We start from the raw sequence: 26,154 nt of genomic DNA, 5'->3' as shown, positions 1-26,154 counted from the left end.
CTTGCTGAATATTGTAATTATTTACTGAAATTGTTCCAAATGATGAGAAGGGATTTTTTTTATCTGTGATGCTCAAAGCACATCAAATATCCTCCAGTTATTGTGAATTTTAGTCTATGTATGTCCTCCTATGAAAAAACAGCCCAGAAGAAGCAGTTCTCATGATTTGCTTTTTTCTAAACCAAATTAAAGCGTGTGTTTTTCCTTCTTGCAGTCTAGCAATAATTAACTACTCATTTTCTCTGTATTGTGTACACTCCTACTGACCTTCATGTTAACATGCAGATGCAGCAGTAAATGAAAAGCTGTATTGGCTTTTTCTGTTGTTCCACACAACCCAAAAAAGTGTGTTTGTTAGTGGAAGGAAATTATTCTCCAGCTTCTGAGAAAGTGCTGTGGAATATGCACCATTTCTGTGTGGACAACGTACAGCAGATGAGAGCAAAACACAAAGTTCAGGTCAAAGCTTAGGTCGGACCTGTGATCCGAGGTCTCTTTCTCCATAGTGCAGACTGTGTGGGCCTTGCAAGAAAAATGGTGCAGTGTTTAAGACACTGTCTTGGAAAATAGGACTGTTGTAGTCAGTTCCATATTCTACCCCGCTTTTGTCTGGCAGCAGGTAAGTAATTTAGCCTTTGACCTTCAGTTCCATCTGTAAAATAGCCATAAGCAGTGTTCCCTTTATTTGCAATTGAAGGTAAATATAGGAGTGTGGGGTTTTTTGATGCTCTAGAAAACACTTTTTTTCTTGTGTGAGAAGTTTTCTTCAAAGTTAGGAAAAATTGGTCTGAATTTGTGTGAGAATCAGATATTTTTGTTCAGGAATTCATTCAGGTATTCAGGAATTTAAAATATTTTGAGGAATCTTCCAAACGAAAAGAACAATGAAATTTCCTAGATCTTTATACTGCTGAAATACTATGTTATGAAAATGAAAATTTTATATTTTGGGAGGCAAACAGAAAACTCATCTGTTTTTCACAAAGCTATTTTTTTGGAAGACCTGTAAATATGAGTAAGTTTAAATTCAACCCAATGTGAATGTTTTGTAGAGCTGTACAAAAAAGCAGAAAATTGGTCAGCTGTTTTTAGTGGTCCAGGTGCCTCAGCAATTTTTGTGACTCAGCAATTTTCAATATTTCAAGTTGCTATTTCCCTTATTTTCTGTAACAATGGGTCCTCCCTTCTGACCTTGGCATGCCAAAAAAGCAACTGAAAGCCTTCTAAGAGTTACAGGTACTGAGGATAGGAGGTTGGGGCACAGTGAAAGGAGGTGAGAAAGAACTTGAGATACTGCTGGGAAGAGTGTTTCTCCTGTAGCCCTGGAGGAGCACTTGGAAGTGGAGTGGTGGATATGAAGAGGAGACAGCATTCAGTTGAATGGGAGCTTGAGGAACTCAGGACATAAATCCATTGGCATACAGCCTTTGTAGGCAAGCAGATTGGGCAGAGCAAATTGGTTACCTCTTGACCTCTTTTTTGTTTCCTCCCCAGCAGGTTGGAAGAGTTGGAAGTAAACCTTTCTAAAGAAAGTTCCTAGGCAAGACAAGGTTAACATGAGAAGAGAGTATCTGAGGAAGAATTATATAGCTCTCCTTTGCTCTAGTCTACCTTAAGAGGCCAAACATCACAGAATCATTTGTGCTGGAAAGGACCTCGTGCTAAAAAGTGTCTGTCAGGCCCCAGGTCACAGGGGAAGGTGCCTCCTATCAGCTTCTTTCCATAATTCAGAAGGGTGAGTATCAGCAATGCCAGTCAAGGCAGGGGAGGAAGGTGTTCCCTTTGCTTCAGAAATTCCTGTAAGAAGACTTCTCAGTGCCCCACAAGTGGATGGCTCAGGCACAGTCTAGGAACGTATTCTTCCACTCTGGATGAAGAGAAACCACTATGGATGTTAACCAGAAGTATTTGCTCCCTTATCTATTCTATATGAATTTTCAGGCGCCAGTGATTGTGGCAGGCCAGCTCTAGAACCATAACTCCTCACATATACAGGTACGAGGAAGGTTCATACAAGAACTGTAACTTGTAACATTTCTGGCTGAACAGTACTGTTAGGAGTCCTCTGAAGCCTGGAAAGCAGCTAATCTTAAACTCTTCACTGCCTGCTTTTGTCTTCCTCTGATTCTTACAGTTATCCTGTGAGTGGCTGACGTGGGCTTGCTGGATGTTCCATATAACAAAGAATTTCTTACCCAAAATCCCACGTCCCACCTAAGAACCTTGGGGAGACATTTCTACTCCTTGCATTTTCTGTATGTTTTTAATAAGGGTTGTGTGATTTTGTGACCTCTGCTGCCTGCCTGCCTACCTCTCTCTGTTTCTGGATCAAAGCAGCAATGCCAGCATCACCACTAAATGAAGGAGCCTGCAAGGAACTGTGAGGGTCTGAGGGACACATTGCCATACATGAAATCTGGCAATCCTAGCAATGTTTCAGAGTTCCTCCTGGTTGCTTCCAGTTAACAAGCTTTTGGTGGAGTGCAAAAACTTGATATTCTTTATTGCACTTAGCAGTTAAATTTTGACCCATAGCTACCATTCCAGCTATTTTTTTGCTCTGACATTGCCTCTCAAGTTGTTTAATCAGAAAATTTCATTAATATACTTTGACTTTTATGCCAAAAAATTACGTTAAATTTGTCCTGGGAAAGTGTTTTGAGGAATGCCACCAGTAAAATCCATCCAGGCCAATGACTTCCCGTTTGTCATTTCCTCTTTTAGCTACTTTCATTCTTGGCTTACAGTTCTTGCAGCTACTAATTGTTTCCCATGTGACATCATTCCAAATGCTTTGCTAAAGTCCAGAGGGAATATATCCCCCGGATTTTTGTCAGGTTGACAAGCTGGTTTACCTGATTAGATAGTACAATTAATACTCTGACATGTTCTACTTTGGGACTTTTCACTGTCCCCACTTTTCTTTATGTCACAGTTTGCTATGATTCTTGTGTGCTTTTCTGGAAGAAAGAACAGGTAGACAGATGTTTTCCAAAGAAGTACCTGGATATTCTCATACTCCATCTGTCTGGATGCATCATGATGCACATAAAATTAACCATTCTGTTAGAAGTACCTAAACATCGGAGAATGACCTGCCTCCCCGGTCCAGGCGGGAAGGAGAAATGTTCACTGCAATCAATTTATTTAAAAAGCTCAGAAGTTAATAATCATCCTGTCTTTTGTCACTGATTAGTGACTTTCAAGAACCAGGCTTGGCTAATAGAAAATTGCCATAAATAGTATAAGAACACAAGGATGGATTTATTTAGACAGAAAAACTATCACTCATCAGACTTGGAGAAGAGGTGAATTGTCACATCTACATTCATTAGCAATATTGTTTAGGGGGGTGCAAAGGTGTTCTCACCCAGTTCTGGTTTCCACAGGTCATTGGGTGCCTGTTGCTTAGAAAGGCTCCTGACAAGGCAGGCATGACAACCAGGTAATGAATGCTTTGAAGAACACAAGAAGTTTCACTTTGTTTCAATCCTTTGGGATCACAGAAGAGATGCAGATAAAGGTAAAAATAAAATTTTTTCAATTGTGCCACCAGTTTTAGATGAATGACACTGATGGCACTTTGTGATTCATTCATGAAGTGTCACATCCTTTGGGAAGTACTTGGATTATGATCTGTATGCCCTGTTGGATCCTAGAAACTCTAAGGATATCTTTATCTCATTTCATGCCCTATTTACCATCAGTCACTCTGCCCATCCTTTTTCAGGAATCTTCCTGTGATGGCATGGTCTAGCTAAAGTTCTGATTGTCTCTATGTCTCAGAAGAGCAAAAGATGTTTTGTTGCTATTATTTTCTGTCTTCTAAGATAATAAGTTGGCATGCAACTCTGTTGAAACTACCATTAATCTTCACAACCAGGTTCTAATTCTAGCCCTGAATCTATCGAAAATTTCTCATCTTCTAGATTATTTTTTCTACCTATGTTTGCAGGCAGACAGTTCCAGTATCAGAAGTGTCCATATTAAGTGTTCTGCTGGTAGTACAGAAATGGATAACCACAAAACCAGTTTTGTTCCAAAGAGACATTTAGGACTGCCTTGCTTGGGAACATGGCTCTTAGGGCAGATGTCTCCAACAGAGGTATGGAGGCTTCAACCACTTAATTCTTTCCAGATTCAGGAATTTTTTCTCCTCTGCAGTTTTTGTGATAAATCAAGGAAAAAATTATAGTTCCAACTTATAGTATGGCAATCTTCTTTACTCTGTCCTGAAAAAATTCCCAAGCAGGGCTTTCAAGATTGTGTTCTGAGTAAATAGCCTCATTTGTGTATGAAATGCTTATGAAATCGTACCTCTCCTGTATACCAGAGGGATGATAATATTTATGTCTGCTTTGCTAATTTTACCTGGACATAGGAGTCATACCTTCTGTTCCCTTAGTATTAGTTAATGTGTTGACTATCCTGTTACCATTAAATTTCTCTTCCTGGCACACAGCAGGGGACAGCCCTTAAAATCATCTGCATATTCCAAGTGTGTATTCTTTATGAACAACTTCTTATGAATATTTCAGTGTTGAATGCTAGCTGTTACGTTGAAAGTCTTCCTCATCACGCTAATGGCTTTACCATCTTGTATCATTGTAGTAAACATGACAGTGATACTTCATATACAATAAAGAATAGATACACTTATATTTGCTGGTTCTGGATATCCAGGAAAATACTACGTTTAGTACAATATTGCTGTATATTTTCTGTTCTAGAAAGTGACAGGGAGTTTCTGAAGAGGAATTATGCACAGGAAAGGATATCCTTGCCTCAAACAAAGTGAAAGCATAATCCCAGAAGTCTTCTCTGAGTGTTAGGCATCTGTCCAGTGTTTTTCTACTGTGCATTTAATTGATCGCAAGGGTCATCAAGAATCTTTGCCAGGATTACATTAATTCTAATTGAACTCCCAGTCCCAAATCTGAGATCTTTCCATTGTTTATTCACAGATGTGCTGTCTTAAAAGCAGTCGTGTCACAAAATCACAGACTATACACTGGAAATGACACTTGGAGAAGGAAAGAATATAATCTAATTCCCTGCTCTAAGAAGGGCTAACTCTGGAGTTAGATCAAGGTACTAAGGGTTATTTGATGTCTCAGGATTATGTGCTGTCTTGTACCTAGTTCCTCAAGCTTAGATAAGTCAGTACACAAGATCATTATCTCCGGGAACACTGCAGAATCGGTACGTACTTATCTAAGTGTAGGTGGAAGTATCATCATATGTGTTGGAGCAAAGCTTGTTAGAATATACCAGGGACCGTGGTATTGATATCTCTGGACTTGACATGCATGCCCTAGAGAAAAAATATCCTTACAGTGATTCAAGGATTCACCTTTGTCCGTTTTCTGTTCATTACTTAGATAACAATAAATGAATGTTAGAATAAGTCTCTATTCTCACTTGAGGGCACCAACATTGGGATCTGCATGCCACTGACTGGATTCATCTGTCTTGCCAGGAGGCTCTATTCAGCCTGCAGTATTTTTAAGGAAGTGGAAGGTCATGGTGAAGTCTCAGTCTTTACCTGAGCAGGGCCTGTTCAATGAATACTCTCATTCAAAGCAAAGAAAATCTTGAGAGCTCTATTTGCTTTTCCTACCGCAGATGAAGGAATGGGCTCCTAGTGAAAGTATGGATGGAACAGGATTTCCAAGAGGTATTTGAAGAGGAGAGGTGAGAAGCTATTTCTGGGTTGACTGGTCAACCATACCCCCTTTTGAAGCCTCACTGACAGAAGGGCTTTGGCATTGAGAAGGCAACCATGCAGTGGGGCATGAGTGATAGCCACATCTCTTTCCACCCAGAAAAACAAGAGCCACAGTCATGCTTGTGCAAACTCACCAGCAAAGGAACGGGCTGGTTCCGAGCCCAGTCCAGTCCACAACAAGAGAACCAGCCCTCCAGTGCACCTCAAACAGTCCACACCATTATTGGTTTTCAGCCTCATCAGTATTTCTAATTAAAGAAGGGCTACTAACATTTGGAAAGTCTCTACACACAAGGTCTTTCCAAACACTCGATTCTCATTTCCCTTGGTCTGGAAATCATTTTAGATGTGCCAGCTGGGACTGAGCCCCTGGACTGATTCCAGCACCTGCACCAATTCCAGCACCTATGCCTTGTTCTATGTCAAAGCGAGCTAGCTGAGCCTGTGGGACACTATAGTGTGCCCTGATGCAGGTGGTGCTTGGAAAGGTGCTGCTGGACTTCTGCAAGGAGCTGGAAAGCAACGGTGTCAGAGCTGAGTGGTTTCCAGTCCTTCGGATGTTTATTTCCTGGTGAGTGAGTGACACATTTAAGAATATTTTTAATGTTTTTTTTTTTGTGGTAGTTCCAAGAAGTGATACACCAGTTGATTTGCATGTTTCTTTTGCCTTGAATTTTAGTATGTCTTCTGCTAAAGGTATAGTTACCCCTGCACTCCAGAAGAATCCCCAAAACAGGGACTAGTCTGCTGGATAACTGCCTACTCCTAGGTGCCTAGATGTAGAGTGAAGCTTCTCATTTAGCATTTTCTGGACTGCTTATTTTCCAGTGATACAAATTTTCTTTTGATACAAAATATGTGGTTCACTCTCTAGAGAACCCTATCTTTGTATAGGGTTTATTGTGCTTTATTCTTTTTACTAAGAAAACAAACAAGCAAACAAAAATAAACAAAACCCCCAAAACAAAGCAGTAATCTAAGTTCACAGCTGAAGAATGTAGACTTTCTTCCCAGGAAAAAATTGAAGACAAATTGTATTTTAGTTCTGTTATGTAACCAAGAAAATTCTTTCAGAGAACAGTGCAACACTTTCTCCTTAAAAGGTAATGTGTAATTTATTATGCTGTTATTCACAATGAGGAACAACAATGTTTCATTCACCTTGTTTTACGAAAAGGAGAAAAAAGGGTCATCAATCTGTCAAGTGCAATGCAAATAAGAATTGAGAATTGTTTCTGAGCACTGAAAATGGGGCAGAGATAGGAAGTTGTGGGTTAAGGATTGTCTCATGTACATCGATGGCAACAGTGAAAGAAGGAATAAAAGGTTTATTTGCAGTCTTCGTAGTAGCTTTCAGTTAGAGCCTGGTTTATATTCAAAGCTATTGCCAAACATTTGCTTTTGCCAGTTTCAGGGTTATTTATCAGCTTGGATTGACAAAATAAGCTTTGGGCCCATGATGTAAGTCAGATGTCTAAATCAGGTTTTGCATAGGGAACAGAGTGGGTTTTCCCAGCCTAATAAGCCAGAACTTGATCTGTCAAAGGTGTCTGCCATGAGGGACTAGAGAATTAGTGAAGTCTGACTCTTGTCTGTGGAGGCTGTTTTTGAGAGCAGTACTACTCTGTGGCCGTTAAAAATTGTCTGGCATCCTTTCTGTGTCTTTCTTCATCAGGGTTGCCTCTTTCACGGCTGTCTGCTATGGCTCCTTTTCTAGCAGCTTCCACACGACCAGCTGCTCTCAGGGGGTCCTCCCAGCACAACAGACTTGAAGCTCAGGGAGTAGAATGTTGTGCATCGTCTCAGGAGAGATGAATCCTGAGCTATTGGGTGTTATATTTCTCTGGGTGGGTCTTCATGTACAGAGACTTGTGCATGAATTCACAAGCCCAGGCAGAGTTGGCACCTGTTTTCTCAGGTGTAAATACTGGCCTTTATTCTACTACTCAGTGTTTTATAGGCTGAAGAATTGAAGTACTCTTAAGTGGTGCTACTTGTCCCATGCAGATGAGGAATTATTGAGGAAGTCAATATTGAGGAAGTCAGGTGAGCTTAGATACAGGACTCCCAAAACACCTGCTCTTGAGGAAATGAACTTGCACTGCAAGCAGTTCTCGGCACTGCCTGTAGTCCTCATTTCTGTGCACTGTTCCAAGTGACACCTTAGCTGTCAGCTGTTTTCTTCCCCTGATGTCTAGTGCAAGCATGCCTGCAAGGAACCTCTCAGCAAGCTCATGATGCTCGGAGAACTCAAAGAAGTAGCCCTCAAGACCTGTCTTCAGTGGGTTTTCCTTGGAGATACTTCTGGACACTGACAGTATTTCTTTTACCTCAGTCCCTAGAAAACTAGTGTTAAATGTTACGTGCTTCAGCTGAAAAATCTCTTGGCCCTTTTTGTGACCTCTAGGGATGTCATCTAGAAATGCTGGATCCCAACTTACAGTGTAATTGTGTGCAGTGGCTGTACAAGCATTTGCACCAAGGCACTGTTGTCCTTTTTTTTTTTTTTTGCATTGTAGGGTTTGGACTTGAGTGATTTCTGAAACATTTGACCATCCCCTTAAGGCAAAACTCATCCTGAAAAATACTTCTGGGAGGAGACTAAGTAGACCTCTTGTGATGATCCTCAGAGCAGTGCATGCAGTTTATGAAATTTCATCACTTGGTTTACCAGCAGGTCTAGATCTACTGCAAATGATTTCTTTCCCTGTCTGCTATAGAAGTGAGATATTTAAATGTAGTCATAATTGCTTCTCAGATTTATCCTCTGAGTTGAATATGGCTCAGTGGAGCTGCAATGCTGTTCCCTCTCCTCCTTTACAGTCTATTGCCTGCTGTGGCCAGTTTATTCTTACAGTTTCCTGGGTAACAAGAGTCACAGCTCCTCAAAACAGAGGGTCTTGCCTGTACTTCCTGAAGACTATGTTGAGCTCTGCTTGCTGAAGAAGGTTGTTCATCCTTCTCTGTTGTGCTGTGACACTAATGACTCTCTGAACTTTCATGCGTGGCCTAGATACACATGCTGATAGTCCTGTTTCTGCTTAGAATCTACTAAACCCAGAAGTCCTTTGAGGGGGAGGCTTGTGTGCCTTGCAGGAAATACAGTTGCATACTGAGTATCTGCCTAAGCAGACTGTCAGAGGCTTGCTGGGGTCGCATGGAGACAGGATGGCTGTGTGTAAGATGTCATGGTGAGTCAGCTTGCAGGTGTATCAGCAATGCCAGTCAAGGTGGGAAGCTTGCTGCCAGGGTATTTGATGCTCTTTCCCTTGGCTGCAGCTCCATTCTGGGCACATTTAATTGAATTTGCAACCAGCATGGGAGGTCATGGAACAGAAGGATGTTACATTACCAGTGCAAGCACTGCCCTTGAAGAACATGATGAGAGTGAGGCATGTGCTGAAAGAGAGAAATCCAGCAAGTCTTCCTTCTAGCGTAGTGTAAAAGGTCTCATCAAGTCAATTCAAACTTTGTTTTCCCTTTAGACATCAGCCTGTTCCTCAGAGGAATAGACCCACTTCAGAAGGATGGATTCACTGCATGCAGAGAAGAAAAATAGAAGGTCAACAGGCCTTTAGGGAACCTAACTTGCTATGTAACTATTTATTAAACAAATGTGTATTTTAAAAATCCATAAGGTGGCATGGTAACCTTGTGATGATCTTACTGAGCTGCAGTATATATGGCTGCTTTGTGACAAGGGTTCTGCAGGCTGCTATCTTATAGCATTAATTTACCTTGGCCCACTTCAGAACAAAAGAAGGCATATTTATTTAATTTTTCAAGGTTAACAAACTAGCGTTACTGAATAGACTGCCCTAGTATTTCCTTTGAAAATAATACATTTTTCTCTTTGTTTGTTATTTCTATTTCTCCCATGCTAAATAATTTACCTCAGGCTCCAGTTTGGTAGAGCACTTACGTGTTTAGTAGCACTTATGCATGTGTTTAAATTTAGAATTGATAACCTGAGAATTGACTGAATTGTTGCCCTGGTGATGATGCTTTTAATTGCAATGTAAATCCAGTCTCCCCAATGGCCAGTAGATGGGGCAAGTAGGCCTCCATATAATTATGGTCAATTTTTTTTTTTTGTTTTGTTTTGTTTTGTTTTTGAATGAAAGGTTAAAATGTAGCTGTTGTTGGCTCTTAGTTCAACAGTCTAGTTTGAAGGCGCTTTTACCTTTGTACTGTAAGGGTAAATTACGAACTTTGACGTAACTGCACTATTTTCTTTACAAACATGTGTCGTAAACAATCGTTCTGTTCCTTGAATTTCTGAGATTTAAAATTATGTTCCTTTCTTTACACAGGGATGAAAACAAATCTTTTGAAGGTTTTGTTGTGCAAAGATATGGAAATGTGTGTTCCCTCCCCAAAAGTAGCCAATAGTTAGGTGTTTACAACACTCACAAGATGCAAGGGGTCCAAGTTTTAGTCCCTGGTAGTCTTCCATGTGCCTGTAGAGTGTACCAATGACAAGATCACCTTACTTGCCATTGGGTAATCAATTCTCTCCTGCAAAAGCTGTTGTCACTTTTACACATTTATTGATGCACCAGACTTGTACTGACATGAGTGGCCATGGTTGCTGGCTACATTTGCTCTCTGCCCACACTCCTTGTTTCCTGTTAACACTTCATGTTATGTACTTATCTAAAGAGAGGGTGATCCTCAAGTCACTGAATACTGACTGTTAAGAGGAGTCTAGTCAGTCACTGAATACTGCCTGTTAAAAGGAATAAGAGATTTTTCTTGAACACATAGGTACACATAGGAATAGAGAGTCCTCAGTTTCCCTTTAGCCACAATCACACATCTGTTTGTTCGTGACATCAGCTCCTTAAGTGTGCTCTGCTTTGTCCCCACTTCTTGGAGCTCAGCTTGGTTGTGTGAGTCCTGGAGCAGGCTGTGATCTTAGTGTGGTGCAGGTGCAAGAACTGTTTTCTGCATTACACTGAGGCAAGCAACTCCTGAGGTGCAGAGCCCAGGGATGATGGGGAGCTTCTGCTTGTCACAAAGACCAGATATGGTTTGCCTAGTTGAGCGTATCCTGCCCTTGTGAAAGCACCTCTTACTGTTCAGCCTTGAATAAAAGGTAGTGATATTTCTATTCTGTTTTATTTTAGAGTGGGGCAAGCTTCCTGAGGTAGTTTGGCAGAGGGGTGAGGAAACCTCTATCTATACTAAACTGGCCAGGCAAATACAGCATGTTAAAATAAAACAGTTTGGCTAAAGACTAAAAAAACAAAAAATCATCAACCCGCAGCTCTTTCGCCTCAAACTTTCAAAAGCTGAAATGGAGGAATAGATTTGAGCCTACCTTCTCAGATGTACAGGGAGACCCTCAGCTGCTGGGCTTTGGTTTAGCACAGGGGTCTGTATGTCCCACCATCTGTCATTAACTGTATGTGATATCCAAAACTTCTCTGAGTGGGATGGAGCACAGAGGAATTCCTGTCTGGATTGGCATGACTTTCTGCTCTGTCTTGAAGCTGTTACATGGTTAAATCTAAGATGGGTAATAGTGAGTTCAGAGGGGGGTACAAGGCTTAAGCTGGTGTAAACTGAGAGGAGCTCTTTCGCAGACAGTTAAAGTAACCAAACTCTACAGATGTCTAAACCAGTAAGAGTCTGGCTCACCTTGTCCAAAAGCACATTATACAGAATCTAGGCATTACCTTAACCTGTTCCATATTTTGGAGTAGCAATGTGTGTTGTCTATTTAAAAGGTTGTTCCAGCTTCTCTCTTTTGCAGCTTCATGATGCCCTCAGACCTCATCTCTAACACTGCCCCCTATGTGGTGAGCAGCAAGATTCAGACAGGACTTCTTGCAGCCAAATTCCTGCAGCCTGTGGCAGTCTTGCTTTCTTTAATTTCTGTTCAGTCCTCTGACAGTCCTGCAGCAAAAATTCCTTTGGCTCCTGCCGTATCTACTTTTGCTTTTGAATATTTTTATTCACTTACTGTGTTTTGAATGTAATGTAAATTCCTCAGTGCTTTTCCAGCCAGTGTTTGCATTTTGTTCATTGTGTATGTCTTGACTGTCCAGCACCCTTTGACTTCCTTGTGGTCTTCTTCTATTTATAATTTTCTTCATATCCTTCCCTGTTACCAAAGAGAAGTTCTCCTCATAAGATGAGCAGTGTTATGAACTCTCTCTGCTTCCCCCCTACTTCGGGCCTTCCCTGAAGAGCTGGTCATTTCCCTCTAAATTTTCTCATTTGCGATATGGAAGAACTGTTTTAAAATAAATATATTGCTCCTGGGGCAGGTATAAAACATGGTTCAGACTGCACAGGCTCCTCAGGAACATGGGTTTTTATACAAATACCTCATGAGGCAGCTGGAAACACCTACAGCATGCAGTGTTTCAGAGTAAACCAACTGTTCAGTGACATGCTAGCCTCTGAGGAAAGCTATGCATGCTGTTAGCCAGAGGTATCTCAGGAGGACTGAGAGTCCGTCTGCTATTTGGCTCCTTGCAGATAGCAGCTGTTCCACAAGAAGGTGAAACATGCAATAAATGACTGCATTTACTTGAAGCAAATCAGAGCTCAAGCAAAGGCACTGGTCCAGCCAAGTATGTTTACTGCTCTGGGAATGCTTTTGTGCTGATGCAGCATCTTTCACCCAGAACTTCCGAACATTTTGAAAACATTAAGAAAGATAGGCTAATGCTTGTGTTTGCAGACGTATTTGAGCCAGGTTTTGGATGCTTCCATCCATATAACCTACACTGAGTTTGGTACTGCTGTGGTTGCTTGGCCAAACATTTCCTTAAGTGCATAGATGGTTTCTGTAGCTGGTGCCAAGCTCATGCTGATGCAGTTACATTGGTAACAGGACCTGTGCAGGCCACTGCATGGCTGGCTCAGGTAGGTACACATGTGCTGTGGTCACTTGAGTATAAAAATACATTTGTCTTATTTTTAGGAGGCAAGAAGATCTGTGACCTGGACTGAAGACAAAAGATCAGTCCCAAAGATACATTTCTCTTTTCTACTGCTGCTTTTTAGGGGAGAGAAATGGGAAAAGTGAAATGTTTTGTAGACTGTCACTAGTGAGAACAGATTCAGGCTAGGTTATGTGATGTCCGTCTGCTGAGTGTATGTTCAGATAATGTCTAATACAGGAAAATGTCCAGTGACCCAGAAGCAAGAGAAGTAGTCTCTTCATGTGTGTGCATATTTTCCTCATAGACCAGCAGATAGGTCTTTGGATGCTTCTTTTGAGATGCAGAGGTCACTTGTTAATGTGCAATGGCATACAGAAAAGGGCTGTATCTTTAGCCAACAGGAGGCTGTTCATGCAAGGATTACATGTTGTTTTTCTAGAAAACAAGATGCTGCCAAATAAATATCACCTGCTTCCAAGCATGTGCAAGGGGTTTGGTGATGAGTTGAGGGCCAGAAGAACTGCACTGCCCTGAACTATTTCCAGCAGAGCCCTGGAGGCTGATAGCTCCAGAATGATTGGAGGATGGCTCTTCCTTGCCAAACTATCCCCAGACAACTGGGGTGAGTGGCTCCTCCCTGATGGTCTAGTGGTCCTCTACTAATTTTTCCTCAACATATAAAAGGGGGAAAATTCTTGGAATAAACAGTTGCTTCCAACTTACACACATTTGACTGAGAAACTTGCCTTGTTCCCTTATTGTTTACTTAGCTCACCCCTGGTGTTTTTCTGAAGATATTTCCCCCAGATGACCTTGCTAGAACCACAGTGAAACCGAAGGCACTACCCATGTTCTGCTCGGAGTCCCTTAACTACAAAATGTTTTCAATCTGTGGAGAGGGTTTTTTTCCTCTCTCTTTTATTCTCTCTGCTCCTTGGCTTCCCACAGTGACAGCCGTATCTGTTTGATTTGAGAGAAGCTTTGCATGTACTCTGAGTGGCTCCTTTTGCTAACAATTTGTCCTCTGGAGTTTGTTGCTGCACAATATAAATAAATTTCACTGTTTAGTACTTTCCCATTTTGTTCCCCTGCTGCTGGCAGTGAGTTGACCTACCCTGTTTTGTTTTTCAAATTTATCTTTCTTTGCCCTTCTTATATGAGACAAAGTCACAAGATTAAATTAACAAGGATGCATTATTGATGCATAATTTTTTTTGTTGTTTCATGCTGCACTAAAATTTCTGCATAAAATAGGAATTAAAATGTAGATTTACATTCTGGAATTGTAAAAATAGGAATTAAAATGTAGATTTACATTCTGGAATTGTATTCAATTTAGTCTTAGGACGAGGAATAAAACTTTATCCCACTTCAAAAAGTCTAATGGTGTGTGCTGAATAGACGCAGTCTCCATATAAAAAGCATTTTTCAGTCATTCTGCCATATAAAATCAGTGTTTCTATAAACAGTCTTCATTTGGCCATGCATGTATGCTGCTAGAATGACCAGGATGTTTAGCACGTCAGTCCCTGCTGTGCAGTGGTGAATGTAGGTACTGGAAGTTCTCCAGTTGTGGTACTATGCATGCCCCTGCAACCTCCAGCTCAGAATACGGTAAATATTTAGAGTGTCTGAGCCCAGTTTGGGTTCTGTGCTGTTTTAACTAGATTGTTTCTGCCTGCTTTAAAGCTGGCTTAGGCATTTATCCACTGCACCAGAATCACTGCAGAGTACATGTACCCCTAATTGGGTATGATGAAGGCCACAGTCATGTTTTCCATGGTTCTGAGCCTGAAGCTTAGAGCGCCTGAGGTTGTTTTTACTGCAAGAATGTGACTGCATGTGGATTTTAATACAGAGAAAAACATACTGTGCCCAGCTAATGAAGTCAGTAAAGTGGTTACATTTGCCTACTTTCTCGGAAATTATCATAATTCCTGTCTTTCTTGGGATGAATAAAAGAAATCCATCAACCTAGACAATATTATTTTTGTCTATTTTTGTATCTTATTATAGCATAAATAGATTTTGAATAATATAAGTCAAGTGTTTTTTGTTTTCTCTCCCACTAAGTGAAGAAGGACATCACCATGCACAGTGTAAAAAAGGCAAAGAGGAACAAACCCATTACCATTTGCATTTTAAAAACCAGATTTAAAAAAAAAAAAATACTTGAAGGAGGGGAAATTTGTCACCTTAACGTTGCAAGTTATGTGAAACCAGTATGTCCTCCCACCACAGCATATGTTTGTGGTGGGTAGGCGGGGGAGATGCGGGGAAGAGGTGGTGGTATAAAAATACCTTGTAAAAACAAATGTTTGGCTAGGGGATAGAGTTTGTCACTTCAGCTAGACTAGAGGGGGAAACCAGACAGACAGGGGGCGGATGGGGGCGTGGGGGGAGGAACTTAAGTCACTTCAGCGAGGTAAATAACTTGACAGTGTCTCAGAAATAGCAGTCAACTAATTAGCTGGAAAAGATCAGATATTAAACAAGAAGGTAGCCTAGAAAGTTAAGGAGTAAAAGGTACTTAAATGAAAAATTAAAACCTGTGGGGCGTTAAGCATGTGCCAAATACAAAGCAGAAGGATGACAGGTAGAAGCCCCAAGATAAAGCTCATAGTCTTGCTAGCAGCCACCTTACTGTACTTTCATGAACTGAGAAATAGGATTTTTCTCATTTATTCTTCTAATAGGCATGCGAAGACAAATACAGACTAGGGGTCTATGTGGTAACATAAATGCAGCTTTGTAATGCACTGCTAGCATGGCTCTCTCCTTTCAAATGCCATATGGGACAGTTTGTACACTCCACGGCATCCAGTACCGTGCAAATGCAGGCAGACACCAACATGACCACCCACAGTGGCAGCCAGGGTAGAAAATGACAGTTGCCTTGTCATGCCCGTGGGCAGTTTGTGTTCTGTGGTGGGAGACTGACATCCCCTCATTGTGGGACTTGGAGGATGCAGGAGCCGGAGGGAGGGAGGGCCAGAAGGGACAACACTCAGTGCCCCTGTGCAGTTCCAGATGGAAGTAGTAGCTGTGAGAGTCTCCTTCCTATCTGTGATAATTATAGTTTAATTTGGTTTTAATTGACTTGCCTCAGTGGACAAGCAGGTGCCCAGCCCAAGGAAGAGTGGGTGTGTGCAAAAAGAGATGTGAGGAGAGAGCGGGCTGGTGAGGTGCCCTTTACATCCGCTGATCTGTTACCCACATGTATCCTGTTTTATGGACAGCTTCAGATACTGCTTTCCTTTCTACTTATTCCCTGTTGCTTTAATCCAGGGAAATTTGAAAGTGATTTGAATGGACATCTCCATGAAAAGAAGGTGTTTTGCTAAATCAGACAAAACCTTCTCACCTGCTTCCTCTCCTCTTTCACTTGGAGGTATGTCTTTCTCCTGCTTCGGTGGGTGACTTTTGGGGGTAGGTCAGCCTCATCCCCCATGCTGGGGGGCCTGCAGGGTATTTTAGCTGAGTAAGCAAGGAAGGCTCTGTTGCTGTGAGTGCTTATGCCAACTGACCCTGTGCTGATAGACTGGCCGTGGGGCTTCTGAGCAACAAGTTGTTACAAGTGCAGGCCAAGTTTCAAGAGTGGCATATGCTGTGGAAGCTCCTTGGTTCTCAATTTCAGTCAAGGACAGAAGATTCAGCTCTCTTCTCCTTCTCTGACCTAAAACATATTTCTGAGGTCTGTTCCTCAGGGTGAAACTTTCCACCCGTAGGTGTTCACACAAGTTTGGCTATATCTGGCTATCTTCATATATTGGTATACAGTCATTTCATACTTAGATTCCTCTGAAAAATAATGTGTATTTTCCCCCTTCAACAAATTTCAAAGAAAATACGCCAACAAAACATCAATAGAGAAATTTTGCATACTTCAGTCAGGAAACTGAAACCTAGAATACCTTCTGAGCCCCCGTCTGTGCAGCTGCACTGTTACTTTGTCCTTCAGGGCTGATTTAGGGTAGCTGTGGGGATTAGTAGTCTGAGTTCCCTGACTTAGATGCATGTAATATTAATGAAATATTTTGGTGGAAATCTAGCTTTTACATTTCAGATTTGTTTCATTGCAGCAGTTGGTGGATTGAAGCTGCCATCTCAGCAGCTGCCTGAATATCATATAACACAACATCCCTTGATGCCTTGTCATATTTCAGTGTTTGCTTGTAGCACGAACAGTCCTAAGCATTGTGTTGTTTTTTTATGAAGGTCCAGAGTTAGTGAAATAGAGAGGATCCTTTTTCCTTCACTTTCTCACAACCCCCCAATTTCTCATGCCTTTCCACTATCCCTTTCACTGATTTAGGGATCCACCCTTTACTGTGCAAGTGCTCGGGGGTGCTTACACTGTGGTAAGCAATGCAGTACAGAAAACCTTCGCAGATGCTTCTGCATGTGGCTTCCTGAATATGCTGAGGTCTTCCTGCATATAGTGAGCAGGTAACACTAATAGCTGAAGAGTGGATAGTATAACAGGCAAAGCTACGAGGTTTACAATTAGTAAAGAACTTTTTTTTGCTGGGGATCTTAACACCAAGCCCTAAAACTTTGCATGGAAATTCAGTACTTGTGATGCAACTCTTTGGAGAATGCAATTTCTGATAAAAAGGAGAGAAAGAGACCTATATTGTAGGGTGTTCAGTGACCTGATCATTAGGTGATCACTGAGATGTACAAGACACAGTTGTAAGTTCTCTGGATGAATAAGAAGAAACAGAAATATCAATTAATTTCTCCAGTACTGTAGATAAGCGTCTTAACTGTCAGACTTTTGAGGAGGATGAATGAGTCTGATTTCTGTGGCTTCTTTGTGTGAAAACTCTCAGAGTCTTTATCCAGTTCTAAAATTCCTTTTTTTCTTTTTTGCTGGTACTAAAAATTTATGGTTTTGCGAAATGAAAACCTTGTTGTCCAGCCAGATAGACTAATAAAAGTTGTAGGTGTCTTGTGAACGTGAAGCAAAGAGGAAGAAAATGTGTTAATATATTGGCTCTCTATGAGAGGAAAGTCTGGGCTTCATTTTAAAGTCAAATGTAAATACCTTTTTTCTAACTTTGGCTTGTGACAGATCAAGATTTGACATATTCTCATTTTTCCTAGCAAGCTACTAAGGATTCAGACCAACTTGATGGAAATATACCTTTGACAGATGACAGCAGGATTTCATGAGTGATTGCTATCTCAAGGTGACTGCCCCTTCTCCACAGCCAGCAAGTAGCATTTTAAAAGAAGGATGTCAGAGAGCAGCTTGGTTTTCTCAGCTGTCATCATTATTTGTTTCTCTCCTGGCCAAACCACCAGAAGCAGGTTAAGGATGACACAAACTAGCAACAAATCACAGGGTGGAGGACAGAGCATGTGACAATGCCCTGGCTATGGTGCAAACATTTGAGCTACGTTTCGAAAGCCTGGATTTGTGTTCAGCAGAGTTCATGAGTGAAAAAAAAAAAAAAGTCTCTGACAATAACAATCAACAACCTCAATCTCATTAGTGTCTACTCTTCAGAGAAGGGGCTGGAGTGGATCCCATCAAGCTGTGATTTGGTTCAGTGCACTGAGGAAGGTTCCTAGAAGCATTACCCCAGCTTCTTTACACTGTGCACTGAAGGGAAAAAAACAACATTTGGCAATTTGTTGTCAATATTTGTATAACTCCTGATGCCACTAAAACTGCATATGTAGGCTTTAAACTAACAAAAACAAAGCCGTGGCCAAGCTGGAGAGCTGGATTTGTTTCCATGCACAATTAGGTTTATTTGTTTAGGTCTCATTTTATTTGCTTTCAGATGACTCAGATAGGAGTATTGCAATCCTTTCAAAGTGAAGTAGTGTTCTGTGTATTTTGGGCATTGGGCTTGGCCAAATGTGGAAAGAATTGGCTGCTCAGTGGTATTTTCCTATCCAGAGGTTTTTTCAGACTTTTGAGAGGAACTGAAGGAATGTCCCTTCCATGCCAGGCTTTCCCCCCCTTTCCCTTCACAGCGTCTCTCTGCATTATAGTTAAAGAGCACAGGAATTTTAAAACACTTCTTCATTGTGCAACTGTTAGCAATTGCTCTTATAAATTGCTTTGCCATTATGCTGCATATTTAAATTTTTGCTGGTGTCATCCACTACATGCTGCTGTGAGTGTCTTTTAACCCATAATTCCAATAGAATATATCAGTGAGGCCTTGCTCAGGATCTCCCATCCTGCTAGGCCAGCTCTGGGTTTGCTGAAAATGATTTCCTGCATACATGAAGGGATATGTACATTTTGGCAAGTAGCCAAGTTTTCTGTTGGGAATTAGTCACTAAGGGCAGATTATTTTCCAGTGGACATGCTGGCACGCTATCAGTGTTAAGAGAATTGTCTTCATCTTAGCACAATGATGTTTCTTTTATCCCCCAGCCCCCCAGAAAACCAAAAAAACCAAAAATATTGTGGTTTTTTTGTCTGTTCTGTCTTATATGCATAGGAAGCAATGGCCTTTAATTAGTGCTTTAGGCACCACTGTATTTTTGGGGGGATTTTTTTCCTTTGTTTTCTTCTGATAATTTTGCTTCTAGAAATACTAGCTCAGATGATGTTTAAAATGGAGACAATATGAATAGATCCACATTTATTTCTATTTCTATGAAACATAAAGGATTTCCTGCACTCACCAGAAGTATGCATTTGATTTATAGCCTTCCTTAATGTTCTTCCTACTCACACTCGTAAAAGAAATACAGTAACAAAGGCTAATAGATGATCTATTTCGAAGTTTGCCCTGATAAAACCAAACTGGAACTTTATTCAGTCTTAAATGTCAATTCTACAATTTGGGATGTTTTTCTAATCAAGAACAATAAACGTGGAAAGTGTCTCAGTGGAGTGGAGCCACGGCTCAGCACGCTGCTGGCCCAGTGCTGCACGCGCAGATGGGGTCTGCACATCAGAGTCCTCCCCATGCAATCACTTGCCCTGTGAGACTGCTTTACCCTGGGAGGGACTGAACTATGCTTATGATATGGGATTTGTTGGTTTTTTGTTGGTGGTTTTTTGGTGGTTTTTTTGCTTTTTAGATGATAGGAACCCAAAATATATCTATGACAAATGACCACATTGAAGAAGAATGTAAATCTTCAGCTATGATAACGAAGAAAGAAATAATATAAATTTCCAAGCCTGTGTTAAAGAAACAAAAAACAGAAGAAATAATAAGGTGAGTAAACTGGATTGTGCCTAGAGATCTGTTCCATATGCCACTTTGTTTCTCTCCCTCTAGCTGTGGAGAACTGAGACTGTCAGAAAAATCAAACCCATTTAGTGGCCTTACTTACATGGTATCACTTTATAACACCTTCAGGGCATTTCAGCATTGTGCCTGGAAAGCTGTCAGACAACACAGTCCGGTGTGCTGGCTGCAGCTCTCCTGCCCTTTCCCCACACACACTGTTTTGCTGTGTGCAGTTCTTCAAGTCTAATCCAAGGCTGCATGAGACTGTGGATTTTACTGGAAGCTGAGAGAGGAGGCTGGATCAAGACCTGTCAGAAACTGTGTTCTATGGGCTAGTGTTAAATATGTAATTTGACATTTTGTATGCTTTTGATGCAGGACACTGAATTAGTTTGACTTCTATTGCCTAGCAAATATACAATTAGTTTTTATACAGTGAAAATATGTAACCATTCCAGATGCATATCCTTCAAGTGCATAGGAAAATACAAAGATGGTACACTGTATTATAGGTCCCTCATCCCGTAAGAGACTTCCTATATTAAAGTGATTTTTAGTGTTTGGGCTCCCTTAGTTGCCATGTACAATTAAGTGGTAAGACAGAGACTTTTTTGGCAAGTTATATGTTTGCATTTTTGCTTACAACACACAGTCAGCTACAGCCAGGCAGGTTGTGATTTCAATCTAAAGTGGTTTCACCCCTTCCTTCCTGCAGATATCTAGTTGTGTGTAGGCAGATACTTGCTGATGCCTGGCTAGTAATTCAAGTATTGAGACTTGTGGTATTACCACCACTTCTTGATATGCTTTACAGGTAAGCCTGAAAGAGGAAAGAGACTCTGGGGAGGAAAATTAGAAGAAAAGAAGTTAAAGATTTAAAGCACCAGCCTTGAAGCTACAAGGTAGTCAGGACATGGAAGGAATCACAGAGAGCAGACTGTACTTCCTCTTCCATGTGATGAGGGACCCGAACAGTTTAAGAATAGTAAAAACTTATGTCTGTGCCAAGCACAAGTAAGATAATGCACATGTTAATCCTATGTTATTCTATCCCTCTCTTCCCTAAGACAGAACGAAGTAAGTCTGTGTCTAAAATCCTGCTCCTGTTTAACTTCAAGATAAAGTAAAATACCTCACCCTAAAACATCTCTGGGGGGTGTAAGTAAATCATAGTCCAGACAAGATATTCATGCTTTTCATCTGTTGAGAGGTATTACATCTTAGCTGAGGGTGGGAAGGAGGTGGCTATCAGCCATGAAGGAGTAATTTAAATCACCTGAACATTAAACATATCCGAATCACTAATGACAGTACCAAATGCTGGGAAGCATGAGGAGAAAGAAGGCATTAGATGAACCACCAATGAAGCTTTGAGATCTGAGCATGACAGAATAGGAAGGCTCCAAAGGCTCAGGGGATACTTTGGCTGGTATCCTCTGAAACTGGATTTTTTCTCCATACCTGAGGCTTGGTACACATAGTCGGATTTAATCTAATAAAAGAGAGGATAAACTGTGGTCTGCTTTGATCTACAGGTGCTACTTGTCAAAAAACACTTTTCTCCCCCAGTAATGCAGATCAAGCTGTCACTGAAAAATCAGTTATTTTGATAACCCAGCTTTTTTGTGATGTTTCACTTTCCACTGATAGTCTTTATTACCTTAACCTGTTCATTTTAAACAGGACCTTCAGTCTTCCATGATTAATAACCTTATCACAGCAATGAGGAAATAACATGTTTATTTCGTCATTGCTGGATTTCATAATGTTGAATTTCCCATCTTTGAACTTCATCAAAGTGAAACATACCAGGGATATTCATTCCAGCAAATTTTTGTATGTTGCTTTTTTTATTGTTACTTCCTTTTACTGTATCTATAGCTGTGTGGTTACTCACTAGCACATGGGAGCTTCTTCTGTATGTGCTCTCAGCTGTGCCTGTAATTAGCAGGTTGCAAAGACCAACTCATAAACTTGCAGCTGTGGCTTAACACTTCTCTGAAAGGGCCACGTAGCTTCCAGTTGGCCCTGAGTGCTGAAACATCTGTCTGCAATGGACCTTATAATAAATCCTGTGAGTCAGTGTGGTGGCTTCCTAGACAGACGAGTGCTGATGTGCAGCCTATTTATGCCCAGATGGCATGGGCTTGAGTTAGGAGATCAGTGGAGCTAAATGTCATGTAGGCAGGTGGAGCAAACAAGGTAGTATATGCAGAACTGAACAGTAACACACAAGCGAAGGTAAAACTGCAGGTTGTGAGATCATAGGATTGCAGCTTGGGACAAACCTACAGATATGAATCTGAGAATGGAGAAAATGGCACAGTGTAGGAGAGGAAATCCTTTTCTAACTTGTCCAAACTTACATGCAAAGCAGAATTGCTGAAGACTCTGATTCATGGTATTTGCCCTTTCTTCTCTCTACTATCACTCAAAAAAGTAGGGGACTAAACCACTGTGAAAGTACCCATTATGCCATTATGATGTCTGCCAGCTATGTGAAGAAAAGTCAATGTGCCAGAGAGCATCACAGGTCTGTGGTATAAAACAAGCTTGTATGAGTGGGTGAATGTGGGGGATATGAAACTCCATGACAATATTTGACCATGCATGACCAAGCTCTCACTTCCATATGAAAGGAGGAAACCTCTGTGTTTGTACATCAAGACAAAAATCCATCTTTTCACCCTGCTTTCATTCACCCCTTGTTAAGCTTTATGACTGAGAGTCTGTTGTGCCTTGTGCTTTGTTTCTTCTGCCCAAGCATGCTACTGAGGAATCATGCAGGGTCTGCACAGTGCAGCCAGAAGCTGTAGCGTTCCTTGGGAGTGAGTGCTGTGTCTCTTGCTTGCTCTGTGCAAATACTGTCCAAGCCCAATCTTGCACCTTGTTTAAATGCCTGTGTGCTTGTTAAGGGCACAGCTTTCCAGAGGATCACATGTGACAGCTTTTTGTTGCTTTTGGGAGTCAGACATTCTCTCGCTATGTCTCAAGGGGACAGTCATCCCAAGAAGGGTTATTCCCAAACTGAAACTTTGCTGCAGGGTTTCTACAGGGATGACATCTGCTGATTTCATGCAGGGGTGCTGGCCCAGGCACCATGGACCATAACCACTAGAATGGCCATTTTCAGCAAATCCTAGTTAACCAGACCCTCTGAAATATCCAAGAAGTTTCCAGCTAAAAGAAAAACTGAGCTGTTTGCAATGAAATGTACCCCTTGCATAGTAATGGCTGCATGTAAGGACATTCTCAGAAATAAATGAAAGCCATGCTGGTAGCTGTCGGCGCTTTACCGCAGCTCCAAGAACTCTTTCTGTTTTCCTCCCCTAAAATGGTGCCAGGATGCTTTTGTTGCCTGACGGGCTGCTGGCAGGAGCCCCCCTTTTGGACAGTGCTGATGGTAGTGTTGCTTACTGCTGGAGAGCCCGGCAGCCAGGCTCTGTCTCACTGCCTCTGCCAGGAGCAGGCGGCCTGGGGGGCACCAGCCCTGGGCACCAGGCACTCCCAGGGACAGGCTGAGGCTGGACCAGGACATGGTGCCTGTGGCTTGGCAGGGCTGGGGGGAGCTGGAGACTGGTCCTGCTGTGGTGCTGCTGGGGCAGAGACCAGTGACCCCAGGGGATAATGAAATGGGGTCCTGGACAGGGTGAAATGTGGGAGCCCTGGGGGTGGCAATGCCCTCAGGGCCGCTTTGGCTCTCCAGCTCCAGCCTGTGCAGGGGTCCCGCTGGCAGCTGCTGTCTGGCTGTGGGCCTGGGGACCGACACACCTGCCTGCTCCATACTCAGGCCTCCCCGAGGGCCTTCTCTGGGTTATAAACCTGGAATTTAATTGAATACTGGATTGTAATGCTTCTGCCAGAAGAGGGTGACTGCTGGAGTCTGGCTGTGTTCCTGGACAGCTAGAGATGCCTCAGGAATGCTGATGTCCCTTGGGTGCAGCCAGACAAAATTATCATCTGGCTAGGCAGCAAACAGAGCCATTTGTTAAAGGTGAGTGCAAATCCTCAGCATCAGCCCAGCCTTCTGGATATATCAAAATGCTTGTTGTAATTTGAATTGAGATCTCCCTGCAAACCCAGACTGAGTTTGCCCCTCAGCAGAGCACATTTAAATGGAAAACCAAGGAGAATGTCAAGCACCCAGTATGTGAAAAGTGATCTCACATAGAGCTAAACATCTGTAGACAGGTAAAAGGATCCTAACGCCATGGTTAGGTAAGTAGGACCTGAGAATAAGAACAACTGCTAAGGAAAAGATGGCAGGATGGGAGAGGCCTCAATCTGTTTCAGAGGCCTGACTTTCACCTCTGTGCTCATGGCAGTATTCTTCATTTCTGCAATATTTTTCACCCAAGAAACAATGCTGTTAAAGATGAAATGATACTGCTGATGAACTATTTGGTGTTAGCTTTCCAGTCAGAAAAGTGAAAGGGTGATGCATTTGTCATACTGAAATGATGTCACTTTGGGAAGGGAATAATGTTTTTGTACTACGAGATAATTAATGTCTTCTATCCCTGAGGGTTTGATTAAACGATCAAGTACCAAGTGACATCTTTGTCATATGACACTTCTTTGGAAACTGTAAATGCCAGAACAGCATTTCAGTGTATACTTTGGCTAACGTAGAGCCACTGCTCCTCCCCAGGGCTGAATTTGTCATGACTCCTGGGCAGTGAGGAATCTTTGGTCTCTTGAAATAGGTTGTTTCCTTTTTTGGAGAGAAATAAGAAGAATGAAGCAAGGGATTAATAAATTTTTAGGTAGAATTCCTGCAGCAAGGAATTTTGATCAATATGAAAAAGCAATAGTACGAGACCTTGGGCTGTGTTGCTCTGGAGAAATACTTTTTATTTCACAATAGTCACAAAGGGAGATACTGTTAATATTATTTTTCTGTAGATGTTTAAAATACAATTAACTAATGCTGGCACCAGTAAAGTTACTTGTATCGAAGGCATTTCACTGATAAAATGTGAGGAACGCCCATCTGAGACCAAAGAGGTAAAGAAAAGGGAGCAAAAAGGAGAGGGACATGCAGATGACAGAAATAAAAATGACACAAATATGAGACAAAGTAATTGTTAGGAAATTAATCTGGGAATTACCCCAACACACTGGAAATCTTTGGGCCCTGGTGGTCTGGTAGATTGCACTGTCCTAGCTGCTTCCACTTCACTTTTAAAATGTAAAATCTGTCCTGATCCTCAAATGTCTTCAGCCATTTGAACTTCAGTTCAAGTTCTTGCAAGTGCTGTGCAAGAAGAATTCATGCACATTAGATCTGAAAGCAGTGAATACAGCAGGTAAAAAAATAGCTAATTAAAACTAAATCTTAAAGGCCTGTTGCAATTCCATCATGGGACTTGACATTAAATGAATTTTCATATAAAAATAAGGGGAAAATATTTGGTTTTGTATTCTTATTTCTTTCCTTTTTTTAAGAAAGTGTACCATGAGATTTTATAATGTCCAGTTATCATCATATACAAAGAGCTAATTTCCTGTTCTATAACTTCATGGCTGTCAAGAGCACCACAGTCATGATGTTTTGTTGCGCCCTAGGTTTCCCAATTGGAAGGAAGTTTGTTGAGTAAGTTAAACAATAGACATGAAAAAAGTAAAGGAAGAAACATCCCCATAACTCTACTAAATTTCTTAAATTCTATAGCAGGATGAAATGAGCAAAAACCCAAATGAAATTCAACTTGAAATCTTTTGTTGGCTTTTGTTTTAAACATTTCTGTGAAAAGATTCAAGAGATAGTTTATCTCAATCACTAAACTTCTTTTGGATGAACCTCAGTTTTGAAGATCCAGACATTTTACTGGCAGTAATGTTGGGCTGGTGTTAGAAGGCTTCACTCTTGTATTCCTCAGATTATTTCATTCACCTATGTCAGCCAAAATGCCCATGAAACAATTTAGGCATTCAGGACTGAAATGGGAAGATTTTGAATTGTTGCCCCATCATTCAGAAACTGAAGTTCAGGATATATTTCCTTCTTTTTCACACGCAGCAGTAGAAATAGTCTCCAGTTTCAGTGATCTTGAATAAAAATTATTTTGCCGTCACGTGGTGGAAAGCAGAGAAAATGTGAAGCAAAAGGTGTTGAGTCCAAACACATAGTTAACTGACCAATCTACTAGAAAACTCTCCCTAAGAATCTCAGATACATTTAAGTGTTTTATTAAAGAATTATGTAACTTGATGTCACTTGTTTTATTTGTTCTAAGGATTTGTGTTTCTTAGCTTGCAAGGGCATGGGACTGGAATCTCTCATGGCTTCAAGAAAGGAAGTAATTTTTTTCTG

The 26,154-nt window shown here is 41.3% G+C and overlaps 1 long non-coding RNA gene across 2 annotated transcripts in view; it reads left to right on the top strand.

Annotated features, from left to right (window-relative positions):
* Positions 1-297: 297 nt before the first annotated feature.
* Positions 298-26,154, top strand: part of LOC131579336 (uncharacterized) — a 60,217-nt gene continuing 34,360 nt past the window's right edge. For both annotated transcript variants that reach the window (XR_009277674.1, XR_009277673.1), the window contains exons 1-4: positions 298-619; positions 1,495-1,735; positions 3,390-3,523; positions 3,956-6,307. This is a non-coding gene — a long non-coding RNA (uncharacterized LOC131579336). The remainder of the gene's footprint in view (positions 620-1,494; positions 1,736-3,389; positions 3,524-3,955; positions 6,308-26,154) is intronic.

The sequence above is a fragment of the Poecile atricapillus genome, chromosome 4 (assembly GCF_030490865.1).
Source record: "Poecile atricapillus isolate bPoeAtr1 chromosome 4, bPoeAtr1.hap1, whole genome shotgun sequence".
In the NCBI taxonomy this organism is placed as follows: Eukaryota; Metazoa; Chordata; class Aves; order Passeriformes; family Paridae; genus Poecile; species Poecile atricapillus.
Note: the sequence above shows the minus strand (reverse complement) of the source record. Positions and strands in the feature narration are given on the sequence as shown.